Source organism: Papio anubis, chromosome 2 (genome assembly GCF_008728515.1).
Source record: "Papio anubis isolate 15944 chromosome 2, Panubis1.0, whole genome shotgun sequence".
Taxonomy (NCBI): domain Eukaryota; kingdom Metazoa; phylum Chordata; class Mammalia; order Primates; family Cercopithecidae; genus Papio; species Papio anubis.
Window position 1 is genome coordinate 90,579,139 of NC_044977.1, and position 12,582 is coordinate 90,591,720.

At 45.9% G+C, this 12,582-nt stretch overlaps 2 protein-coding genes across 12 annotated transcripts in view; both read right to left on the reverse strand.

Moving 5' to 3' along the window:
- The window catches only part of DAG1 (dystroglycan 1), a 500,879-nt gene that overhangs the window by 260,070 nt on the left and 228,227 nt on the right, over positions 1-12,582 (reverse strand). The gene's annotated exons all lie outside the window — the stretch shown is intronic.
- Positions 1-12,582, reverse strand: part of IP6K1 (inositol hexakisphosphate kinase 1) — a 74,499-nt gene that overhangs the window by 40,171 nt on the left and 21,746 nt on the right. Inside the window, exon 1 of one of the 4 annotated variants that reach the window (XM_021934394.2) lies at positions 8,636-8,650. The exons of the other annotated variants lie outside the window; for them this stretch is intronic. The gene's annotated coding sequence lies outside the window, so the exon portion shown is untranslated. Of the gene's footprint in view, positions 1-8,635; positions 8,651-12,582 lie in introns of those variants that run through there. 4 annotated transcript variants of the gene reach the window in all.

Genomic DNA, 12,582 nt, shown 5'->3' on the forward strand with positions numbered 1-12,582 from the left:
GGGAGGCGGAGCTTGCAGTGAGCTGAGATCCGGCCACTGCACTCCAGCCCGGGCGGCAGAGCGAGACTCCGTCTCAAAAAAAAAAAAAAAAAAAAAAAAGAAAACTAATTTCCAATTAATTTCAGAAATAAAAAAGCATTGACATGGACTTTGACAGGAAAAGATACCAAAACACCTTCAAAAATCATGGACAAAAACACTACAGCAGAAAACTAACATGAAAACATGTTTGTTCTCTAAATCTTATAACCAAGGGAATCTAATGATTTCTTAAATTCAAGCCCATTCTTCCCTTTGTATATGAACTGTAGGCACTGATATAGATTAGGCATAGTTATGAGGGTGAGAGAGAACAATCCTCCTGTACTTCGAGGAGGAGGGGAAACATAGGGAGTATTCTTCATGTAAGTAGGGCTGTTAACCCTACTTGGAACCAGTCCTTCCAAGCTACTAGGGACTGGCACATCCCTCAGAAACCAGAAATGTGTATAGACATCTAGAGTAATCTGGGAGAAGAAAGAGAGGGAATCTATGTTGTCATTTGCCTCTAAAGAAGAGATGAAAGATTGTTTAGATCCCTGGGTCCTATCCCATGAGCTAGGAAACCATGGCATCCTGAGGCCACCTGGCTAAGAACAAACAGGGAACAAGGAAAAAAGGAAACTTAGCAAGGGACCTGAGATGTGCCAGCCCATCAACGAACAGCAAGAACAGAATTAATTCAGGTCAAGGAGAGAATCTAGAGTCCACTGAACCTCTTTCCTGTTTTTACTGGATTCCCAAAGATTAGAAATCTGTGCTTCCCTAAATACATTTTTAGTAAAGACCCTTTTGAAATCAGCTGTGTCAAATGTGCTAAGAAGTGGGGGAAAGGAGGTATGTGAAGAATTTTCAGAACTGATGTCCAAAGTGATACAGGGGAAATCAAAATGAAATACACAAAAACAAAAGAGAAGGGCTGGGCGCAGTGGCTCACGCCTGTAATCCCAGCACTCTGGGAGGCCAAGATGGGTGGATCACCTGAGGTCAGGGTTTCGAGACCAGCCTGGCCAACATGGAGAAACCCTGTCTCTACTAATAATACAAAAAATTAGCCAGGCATGGTGGCGGGTGCCTGTAATCCCACTACTGGGGAGGCTGAGGCAGGAGAATCACTTGAACCCCGGAGGCAGAGGTTTAGGTGAGCCGAGATCACACCACTACACTCCAGCCTGGGCAACAAGAGCAAAACTCCATCTCAAAAAAAAAGAAAAAAAGAAAGAAAGGAGAAACAAAGGTGCTCATCCTTCTCACCTGACACATTCTCTGCTCATGATTATGCTTTAATAAGAAGCCACCGGATTACCTGTGCTGTGACTAAATAGTACATGCGAGCCATCCCTGAATCAGCTAAGTCTCACCTAGCACATTTACAACTGAACAAAAATATGGTCAAACCTAGAAAGCACACATGTAGAAGGATGGGAAAAATGGTTCCAAAAGGAACAAAAAACCACAGAGCACTTAAAATTAGATGGTCTAGGCTGCTCACATATGAAATGACGAGCTTCCTGGACTTACTTCCTACCACCAATCCCACTGAAGACCAAAGCTCAAGAGAGAAGCTTCCATACAACTGAAAGAAAGATGCAAAAGCCTGGTCTCACAGATTAGATTTCTGGCATGAATGGTAAACTCTGACTCCTTTTCTTCACCACTATCCTACTGTAGCTTAACTGAGTTAAGCACAGTGGGGACAAGTTGACAGGACTAAGGCACAGGTAAACAAGCTCTAAGGTTACTGCGAGACTGCTGTACACACCTCCCTACTGGGGAATTTTTCCTCACCATGTTATCTTTTGAAAAACCTTTGCTATCTCTGCTAGGCAGGGCGGCTCACATCTGTAATCTTAGCACTTTGGGAGGCTGAGATGTGTGGATCGCCTGAGCTCAGGAGTTTGAGACCAGCCTGGGCAACATGGTAAAACACTGTCTCTACAAAAAAAAAAAAAAATTAGCCAGGCTTGGTGGCTCATGCCTATAGTCCCAGCTACTTGGGGGGCTGAGACAGGAGGATTGCTTGAGCCTGGAAGGCGGAGGTTGCAGTGGGCCAAGACTGCCCCACTACACTCCAGCCTGGGTAACAAAGTGAGCCCCCGTCTCAAAAATAAAAATAAAAAATAAAAAATAAAACTGCTCTCTCTCCATTTCAGAACACAAACAAAAGAATAGTAACTCTTGTCACTCATGCTAATTTCAATTATCTATAACACTGGTTGTTTTTTTTTTTTTTTTTTTTTTGAGACGGAGTCTCGCTCAGGTTGCCCAGGCTGGAGTGCAGCAGCGTGATCTCAGCTCACTGCAAGCTCCGCCTCCCGGGTTCCCGCCATTCTCCTGCCTCAGCCTCCCAAGTAGCTGGGAATACAGGCGGCTGCCACCACGCCTGGCTCAATTTTTGTATTTTTAGTAGGGATGGGGTTTCACCTTGTTAGCCAGGATGGTGTTGATCTCCTGACCTCATGATCTGCCCGCCTCGGCGTCCCAAAGTGCGGGGATTACAGGCGTGAGCCACCGCGCCGGCTATAACACCGGTTTTATACATGGAGTTCATCCTAGGTACAAATCTACTACCTTGTATTAGCAATATTCACATTTGTCCTATTAAAAGAGGGAAAACATGGAAATAAAATTTCCTACATCTAGGAAAGGTGAAACCAAAGCTCTTGTCACAGCATTGACCTTTTTAGATTACCTGGGGGCTTTATTTAGGACCCCCTATCAAAAATGGTTACTAGCAGCTGGGCGCAGTGGCTTAAGCCTGTAATTTCAGCACTCTGGGAGGCCAAGGCGGGCGGATCACAATGTCAGGAGATCAAGACCATCCTGGCCAACATGGTGAAACCCCGTCTCTACTAAAAATACAAAATATTAGCTAGGCGTGGTGGTGGGCACCTGTAGTCCCAGTTACTTGAGAGGCTGAAGCAGGGGAATCGCTTGAGCCTGGGAGGTGGAGGTTGCAGTGAGCTGAGATTGCGCCACTGCACTCCAGCCTGGGCAACAGAGCAAGACTCCATCTCAAAAAAAAAAAAAAAAAAAAAAAAAAAAGGTTACTAGCTTAAAACAAGAAAACTCTCCAGACTCTCCAGAGTAAGGAATTATGCAACTATGAAACAGCTGCTGGCCATCCATTTCTCCATCAGCCAGGAAGGACACTGGTAATGAAGCTGACATACCAAGCACAGTAACTACCATGGCACGTCTGCAGTTTCGTATTGTTGGAGCATTCGTTGTACCCCGGGGAGCTGTAGTTCTCTGTAAATTTGCTGTGGCTGAAACAAGAAAGAAGGCATACCCAGATTTCTACAGAAATTATGACTTCATGAAAGAATTTTAGATGAGAAAAGCGGGTATCTGAAAGAGTGCAAAGTGATTTTGGAATATAAGAAGTTTCTTGTCCAGGCGCGGTGGCTCACACCTGTAATCCCAGCACTTTGGGAGGCCGAGGCGGGAGGATCACGAGCTCAGGAGATCGAGACCATCCTGCTAACACGGTGAAACCCTGTCTCTACTAAAAATACAAAAATTAGCCGGGCGTGGTGGCGGGCGCCTGTAGTCCCAGCTACTCAGAGGCTGAGGCAGGAGAATGGCGGGAACCTGGGAGGCGGAGCTTGCAGTGAGCTGAGATCGCGCCACTGCACTCCAGCCTGGGCGACAAAGCGAGACTCTGTCTCAAAAAAAAAAAAAAAAAAGAAGTTTCTTTGGCCAGGTGTAATGGCTCATGCCTATAATCCCAACCCTTTGGGAGGCTGAGGCAGGCGGATCACCTGAGGTCAGGAGTTTGATATCAGTCTGGCCAACATGGTGAAACCTCGTCTCTCCTAAAAATACAAATACAGCCGATGTGGTGGCGCATGCCTGTAATCCCAGCTACTCCGGGAGGCTGAGGCAGGAGAACCGCTTGAACCCAGGAGGCGGAGGTTACAGTGAGCTAAGATCCAGCCTGGGTGACAAAGCAAGACTCCGTCAAAAAAAAAAAAAAAAAACAGTTTCTTTGGGTTGAATTACCTATTAGTTTTGTCACTAACCTGTGTTCCTGAACTATGAAACATGAATATGTGGGCTAGCAAATAGTTTCTCTTGATAAATAAACAATTAAAAAAAAAAAAAGAAATACCTTCTGTCTTTCTATGGTATCTCAGTGACATCACAAAACTGTTAGGACTCCAAAGGGGTTTTAAATCACCGAATTCTGAGAGGCACCAAGAGGCAATATATATCTAAAAATCAGACATGGCTAAAATCTGGAAGACTCTTCCTTTGGGGGTGAAATCATTTAAATGCCTTGATGCTTATACTACTCTGAAGATTATCTGAAAATATAGTCAAAGATGAAATTCTTCAGACACAGACACTGAGATGTATTCAGCTGCAGTTAGAGACTAAGGCAAAACAAAATACAGCTCCAATGAGTTTTATTCTTTTGAGATAATGTGCTGTTACTCCCACTTATGGCCAGGGACCAGCTCCAGTTCTCTCCTCCAAGGACCAAGTTCCTGGCATCCTGTGTTCCTACTGGATCTCCATCTCAAGGGCCACACAACATATTTCTTACATAGTTAGACATTTAGAAAACAGTGTAAGGAGATTTCAGGGCACAAACTCTACAAGAACTCCCTCTTTCAGACACCACACATCCTGGAGGCAACATAATGACCATCTATTTGAACATCCATCATGTAGAGACTATGTGAAGTAAATATGTGAAGAAAACCTATAACAGAAGAGGTGAACAACCAGCATGATGCCTCACAAAATGCGATCAGGTTTGACTGCTTCAAGCAGATTAGATTCCAGCTGTCTTCCAACCCTCTAGTGAAATACCAGAATTAATGTTTTTTTCTTTCTTTCTTTTGAGACAGGGCTCACTCTGTCACCCAGGATGAAATGCAGTGGCACAATCACGGGTTACTACAACTTGAATTCTTGGGCTCCGGCGATCCTTCCCACCTCAGCCTCCTGAGTGGCTGGGACTGCAGGCATGTGCTACCACACCCAGCTATTTTCCTTTTCTTTTTTTGTAGAGATGAGGTCTCACTTTATTGCCCACGCTGGTCTCCATCTCCCAGCTTCAAGCGATCCTCCTACCTTGGCCTCCCAAAGTGCTGCAATTATAGGCCTGAGCCACCATGGCCAGCCTAATTATTACTTTTAAGTACTTTAAATATCAGAAAAGCACTTGTCTACCTCATAGACAACCCATAATTCCAGAGATGGGGACTAACCTTCACCTACACAAACCCATCAACAACTTCCCAACTTAGAAACGCAGACAGGTGGAAGCTGGACACAGTGGCTCAAGCCTGTAATCCCAACCCTTTGGGAGGCCGAGGCGGGCAGATCACTTGAGGTCAGGAGTTCAAGACCAGTCTGGTCAACATGGTGAAACCCCATCTTTACTAAAAATACAAAAATCAGTCAGGCATGGTGGCAGGCGCCTGTAATCCCAGCTACTCAGGAGGCTGAGGCAGGAGAATCACTTGAACCCGGGAGGCAGAGGTTGCAGTGAGCTGCCTGGGCAACAAAGTGAGACTCCGTCTCAAAAAAAAAAAAAAAAAGTGAAAAGCAAAAAGTGGAGAGGTGGTTCCAAAGATACTTCCTTAAGAGAAGTTTCCAAACTTCTCCAAACTTCTCCACTCCCTCAACTTTCTTTCCTGACTCTCATGTGACATCAGGAATTAAACAGCCTGAACATGCAGAGCTCTCAGGATTCTGGGAATCAGAAACCATGTGAAAAAATCAATGGCGCAATTAACAAATTATGTACCCTTCAATATGCCTCACCTATTTTCCCTGTCAACAGATTTGAGATTATTTATCTACTTCTCAGACTGAGGTAATATATGAAAAAACATTTTTCAAATATATGCTATACTGACGCAGCTAAAGCAATGCTAACGTTTTAAAGTCTGAAGAGTATTACAAAAAACCTATAAAATTGGCCAGACGAGGTGGCTCACACCTAAAATCCCAGCACTTTGAGAGGCCAAGGCGACTGGATCATGAGGTCAAGAGATTGAGACCATCCTGGCCAACATGGTGAAACCCCATCTCTACTAAAAATATAAAAAATTAGCCAGGCATGGTGGTGGGCACCTGCAGTCCCAGCTACTCGGGAGGCTGAGGCAGGAGAATCACTTGAACCCAGGACGCAGAGGTTGCAGTGAGCGGAGATTGCGCCACTGCACTCCAGCCTGGCAACAGAGCGAGACTCTGTCTCCAAAAAAAAAACAACTATAAAATTAGTGACCTGGCGGGGCGCGGGGGCTCACTCCTGTAATCCAAGTACTTTGGGAGGCCAAGGCAGGCGGATCACGAGGACAGGAGATCAAGACCATGGTGAAACCCCGTCTCTACTAAAAATACAAAACATTAGCCGGGCACAGTGGCAGGCGCCTGTAGTCCCAGCTACTTGGGAGGCTGAGGCAGGAGAATGGCGTGAACCCGGGAGGCGGAGCTTGCAGTGAGCCGATATCGTGTCACTGCACTCCAGCCTGGGCGACAGAGCAAGACTCCGTCTCAAAAAACAAAACAAAACAAAACAAAAAATTAATGACCTAGGTTCTCATTAACCAGTTCGAAAAAGGCCAGGTATGGTGGCTCGCACCTGTAAACCCACCATTTCGGGAGATCAAGGCAGGAGGATGACTTGAGGCCAGGAGTTCAAGAGCAGCCTGGTCAACAAAGCAAGACCCTGTCTCTGCAGAAAATATGAAAATTAGGCAGGCATGGTGGTACATGCAGTCCCAGTTTGGAGGCTGAGGCACCAAGATTACTTAAGACCAGGAGTTTGAGGTTACAGTAAGCCATGACTGCACCACTGCACTCCAGCCTGGGCGGCAGAGTGAAACCCTGTCTCTCTCTCTTTTATTTATTTTTTTGGTGAGATGGGGTCTTGCTGTTGCCCAGGCTGGAGTGCCCTGGCACAATCTTGGCTCACTGTAATCTCTGCTTCCTGGGCTCAAACGATCCTCCCAGCTCAGCCCTGAGAGTAACTAAAACTACAGGCATGCACCACCGTGCCCAGCTAATTTTTGTATTTTTTGTAGAGACAGGATTTCATCAAGTGGCCCAGACTGGTCTCAAACTCCTGTACTCAAGTGATCCACCCGCCTCAGCCTCCCAAAGTGCTGGGATTACAGGCAAGGCCACGAGCATCTTTAAGAAAGAACAGGCCAGGTGTGGTGGTTCATGCCTGTAGTCCCAGCACTTTGGGAGGCTGAGGCACACGGCCCACGAGGTCAGGAGATTGAGACCATCCTTGCCAACATGGTGAAACCCCATCTCTACTAAAAATACAAAAATTAGCCGGCGTGGTGGTGGGCGCCTGTAATCACAGCTACTTGCCCTACTTGGGAGGCTGAGGCAGAAGAATCACTTGAACCCAGGAGATGGAGGTTACAGTGGGCCAAGACCGCAACACTGCACTCCAGCCGGGGCAAAAGAGCGAGACGCTATCTCAAAAAAAAAAATAGTAATAATAATCTGAATAGTTCTGTATCTATTAAGAAAACTGAATTTGCTATCAAAAATTTTTCCACGAAGAAAACTCCAGACTAGGTTTCACTAGTGAATTCTATCAAACTTTTAAGAAAGAAATATCAATCTTACTTAAGTTTTTTTCAGAAAACAGAAAGAGAGTAGTTCCCAACTTGTTTTACAAGGTCATTTATTGGTTTTTTTTTTTTTTTTTTTGAGACATAATCTTACTCTGTGACCCAGGCTGGAGTGCAGTGGCACAATCTCAGCTCACTGCAGCCTCTGTCTCCCAGGTTCAAGTGATTCTCCTGCCTCAGCCTCCTGAGTAGCTGGGATTACAGGAGCACGCAACCACGCCCAGCTAATTTGTGTATTTTTAGTAGAGACGGGGCTTCACCATGTTGGCCAGACTGGTCTCGAACTCCTGACCTCAAGTGATCCACTTGCCTCAGCCTCCCAAAGTGCTGGGATTATAGGCGTGAGCCACCATGCCTGGCCAAGGTCAATTATTTCTAATAACAAAACCTAAAAAAGAACCTTACCAAAATAAATAAGAAAAAAGATTATAGAACAATATCCTTCATGAATATAGACACAAAAATTTTCAAAATTTTTTTAGCAAAATAATTCCAATGATATATAGAAAGAATACCTCGGCCAGATGCAGTGGCTCACGCCTGTAATCCCAGCACTTTGGGAGGCCGAGGCAGGTGGATCACGAGGTCAGGAGATTGAGACCATCCTGGCTAACACGGTGAAACTCCGTCTCTACTAAAAATACAAAAAATTAGCCGGGCAAGGTGGCGGGCACCTGTAGTCCCAGCTACTCAGGAGGCTGAGGCAGGAGAATGGTGTGAACCCGGGAAGCGGAGCTTGCAGTGAACCGAGATGACACCACTGCAGTCCGGCCTGGGCAAAAGAACGAGACTCCGTCTCAAAAAAAAAAAAAAGAAAAGAAAAGAAAGAATAGCTCATGACAAAGTGGGAAATGCAAGGTTGATTAAACATCTAAAGAATCAATCAGTGTTACTACCCATCATATTAACAGAAATAAGGAGAAAAGCCATAAGATACAATCATCTCAATAAATAAAGGAAAAAAATCCGACAAAATTCAGTACCCATTCATAATTTAAAACTCTCAACAGGCTGGGTGCCGTGGCTCACGCTTATAATCCTAACACTTCGGGAGGCTGAGGCGAGAGGATCACTTAGCGTCAGGAGTTCGAAACCAGACTGGCCAACATGGCGAAACTCCGTCTCTACTAAAAAAAAAATACAAATAAATTAGCTGCACGTGGTGGCGGTGGCGGGCACCTGTAATCCCAGCTACTTGGGAGGCTGAGGCAGCAGAATTGCTGGAACCCGGGAGGCAAAGATTGCAGTGAGTCAAGATCGCGCCACTGCACTCCAGTGTGGGCAACAGAGCAAGACTGTCTCCAAAAAAAAAAAAAAAAACCTCTCAACAAACTAAACATAGAGGGAAACTTCCTCACTTAATAAAGGGTATTTATGAAAACCCTATAGCTACTGGGTGCGGTGGCTCACACCTGTAATTGCAACACTTTGGGAGGTGAATGTGAGAGGATCACTTGAGCCCAGGAGTTTGAAACCAGCGTGGGCAACATAGTGAGACCCCATCTCTACGAAAGAAAAAAAACAATAGCCAGTGGTGGTGACAAACACCTATAATCTCAGCTACTCAGGAGGCTGAGGTGGGAGGATTGCTTGATTTCAGGAGTTCAATGCTGCAGTGAGTTATGATTGTACCACTGCACTCCAGCCCGGGCAATGAAGCAAGACCCTGTCTCTAAAAGGAAAAAATTTTAAAAATATATACAACACACAAATTATATACTGATTGTGTATGTTATCAGTGAGGCTTCCAGTCAATAGCAGGCTACTAGTAATTAAGCTCTGAGGGAGTCAGAAGTTATATGCAGATTTTTGACTCTGTGGGGAGTTGACACCCCAACCCCCACACTGTACAAGAGTCAACTATATACATTCAAGAACCCCAATGAAGTCCAGGCGTGGTGGCTCACACCTGTAATGCCAGCACTTTGGGAGGCCAAGGCAAGCAGATCACTTGAGGTTGGGAGTTTGAGACCAGCCTGGCCAACATGGCACAACCCCATGTCTACTACAAATACAAAAATTAGCCTGGCGTGGTAGTGCGCACCTGTAATCGCAGCCACTAGGAAGGTTGAGACTTAAGAATCACTTGAGCCTGGGAGGTGGAGGTTGCAGTGAGCCGAGATTGCACCACTGCACTCTAGCCTGGGCGACAGAGTGAAACTCTGTCTTGAAAAAAAGAAAAACAATCCCAATGAACCCAAATAGGATAAACTCAAAGAGACCCATATGAAACACATTACAAAACAAAAACATGTTATGAAACTATTGAAACCAAAAGACAAGAACAAATATTTAAAGCAGCAAGAGAAAACTGGTGCCTCAAATACAAAAGATCCTAAATGAGATTAACAGCACATTTCTCCTCAGAAACCTCCAAAAGGCAGTAGGATAACATATGAAAGTCCTAAAGGAAAATATTGTCAACCAAGAATTCTACATCTGAAAATACCATCCTACCAAAAATGAAAGAGAAATTAAGACATTTCCAGATAAACAAAAACTAAGGGAGTTGCTAACTACTAGACCAGAGCTACAAGAAACGCTAAAGGGAGTCCTTCAGGCTAAAATGAAAGGACACTAGACAGTAGCTAAAAAGAAAAAATATAGAACACTGGTAAGGGTAACTACATAAGTAAACTTAAAAGCCACTGTAGGCAGGACGTGGTGGCTCACGCCTGTAATCCCAGCACTTTGGGAGGCCAAGGCGGGCGGATCACGAGGTTAGAAGATGGAGACCATCCTGGCCAACATGGTGAAACCCTGTCTCTACTAAAAAAAAAAAAAAAAAAATTAGCTGGGCGTGGTGGCACGTGCCTGTAATCCCAGCTACTCGGGAGGCTGAGGCAGGAGAATCACTTGAACATGGGAATCAGAGGTTGCAGTGAGCCGAGATGGCACCACTGCACTCCAGCCTGGCAACAGAGTGAGACTCATCTTAAAAAAAAAAAAACAAAAAAGGCCACTGTCACTGTACCTTTGGTTTATCATTTATCTCTTTTTCACATACCACTTAATAGTCAACTGATACATACAACTATGTGAAAATCTACATTGGCCAGGCACTGTGGCTCACGCCTGTAATCCCAGCACTATGAGAGGCTGGGGCAGGTCAGTCACTTGAGGCCAGGAGTTCAAGACCAGACTGGGCAACACAGCAAAACCCCATATCTAAAGGCCAGGCGCAATGGCTCACGCCTATAATCCCAACACTTTGGGAGGCCAAGGTGGGCAGATCATGAGCTCAGGAGATCAAGACCATCCTGGCTAACATGGTGAAACCCCATCTCTACTAAAAATACAAAAAATTAGCCGGGCGTAGTGGCGGGCACCTGTAGTCCCAGCTACTTGGCAGGCTGAAGCAGAAGAATGGCTTAAACCCAGGAGGCGGAGCTTGCTGTGAGCCGCGATTGCGCCACTGCACTCCAGCCTGGGCTACAGAGCGAGACTCCATCTCAAAAAAAAAAAAAAAAACACAAAAAATAGCTGGGTGTGGTGGCAGGTGCCTGTAGTCCCAGGATCCCAGGAGTCTGGCGGAGGTGGGAGGATCACTCGAGTCCAAGATATCAAGTCTGCAGTGAGCTGAGATCGAGCCACTGCACTCCAGCCTGGATGACAAGAGCGAAACTCTAAAAAAATAAAAAAGGCCAGGCATGGTGGCTCACACCTGTAATCTCAGCACTTTGGGAGGCTGAGGCAGGTGGATCACTTGAGTCAGGAGTTCGAGACCAGTCTGGCCAAGCTGGTAAAACCCCGTCTCTACTAAAAATATAAACACCAGTTGGGTGTGGTGGTGGGCACCTGTAATCCCAGCTACTCAGGAGGCTGAGGTAGGAGAATTGCTTGAACCCAGGAGGCAGAGGTTGCAGTGAGCCAAGATCACGCCACTGCACTCCAGCCTGGGTGACAGAACGAGACTCCATCTTAAAAAAAAAAGTTTAGAAAAGAAAGAAATCGGCCAGGCACAGTGGCTCATGCCTGTAATCCCAGCACTTTGGGAGGTCGAGGCGGGCAGATCACTAGGTCAGGAGTTCAAGACCAGCCTGGCCAACATGGCAAAACCTTGTCTCTACTAAAAATACAAAAATTAGCTGGGCGTGGTGGGCGCCTGTAATCCCAGCTACTTAGGAGGCTAAGGCAGGAGAATCACCTGAACCCGGGAAGTGGAGGTTGCAGTGAGTCAAGATTGTGCCATTGCACTCCAGCCTGGGTGACAAGAGCAAGACTCCGTTGGGGAGGGGAGGGGAGGGGGAAAAAAGAAAAGGAAAAGAGAGAAGAAAAGAGAAGAGAAAAGAAAAAATAAAAGATGGCCGGGCGCAGTGGCTCAAGCCTGTAATCCCAGCACTTTGGGAGGCCGAGACGGGCGGATCACGAGGTCAGGAGATCGAGACCATCCTGGCTAACCCGGTGAAACCCCGTCTCTACTACAAAATACAAAAAACTAGCCGGGCGCGGTGGCGGGCGCCTGTAGTCCCAGCTACTCGGGAGGCTGAGGCAGGAGAATGGCATAAACCCGGGAGGCGGAGCTTGCAGTGAGCTGAGATCCGGCCACTGCACTCCAGCCTGGGCCACAGAGCGAGACTCCGCCTCAAAAAAAAAAAAAAGAAAGAAAAAAGGAAAGAAAAGAAAAAAGAAAAGAAAAAAGAAATCAATCCAAGGGCCTGAAATCCTACAATTTTGGGAAACCATGGCAAGAGGATTGCTTAAGCTCAGTTTGAAACCAGCCTGGGCAACATAACAAGATTCCATCTCTGCAAAAAAACTTTTTCATTTTTAAACAAATCAGCTGAGTTGCACTGGCTCATACCAGTAGTCTCGGTACTTGGAAGGTTGAGGCAGGTAGGCAGTCACTTGAGCCCAGGAGTTTGAGGCTGCAGTGAGCTACATTCATACCACTCATTCCAGCCTGGGTGACAGGGTGAGACCCTGTCTC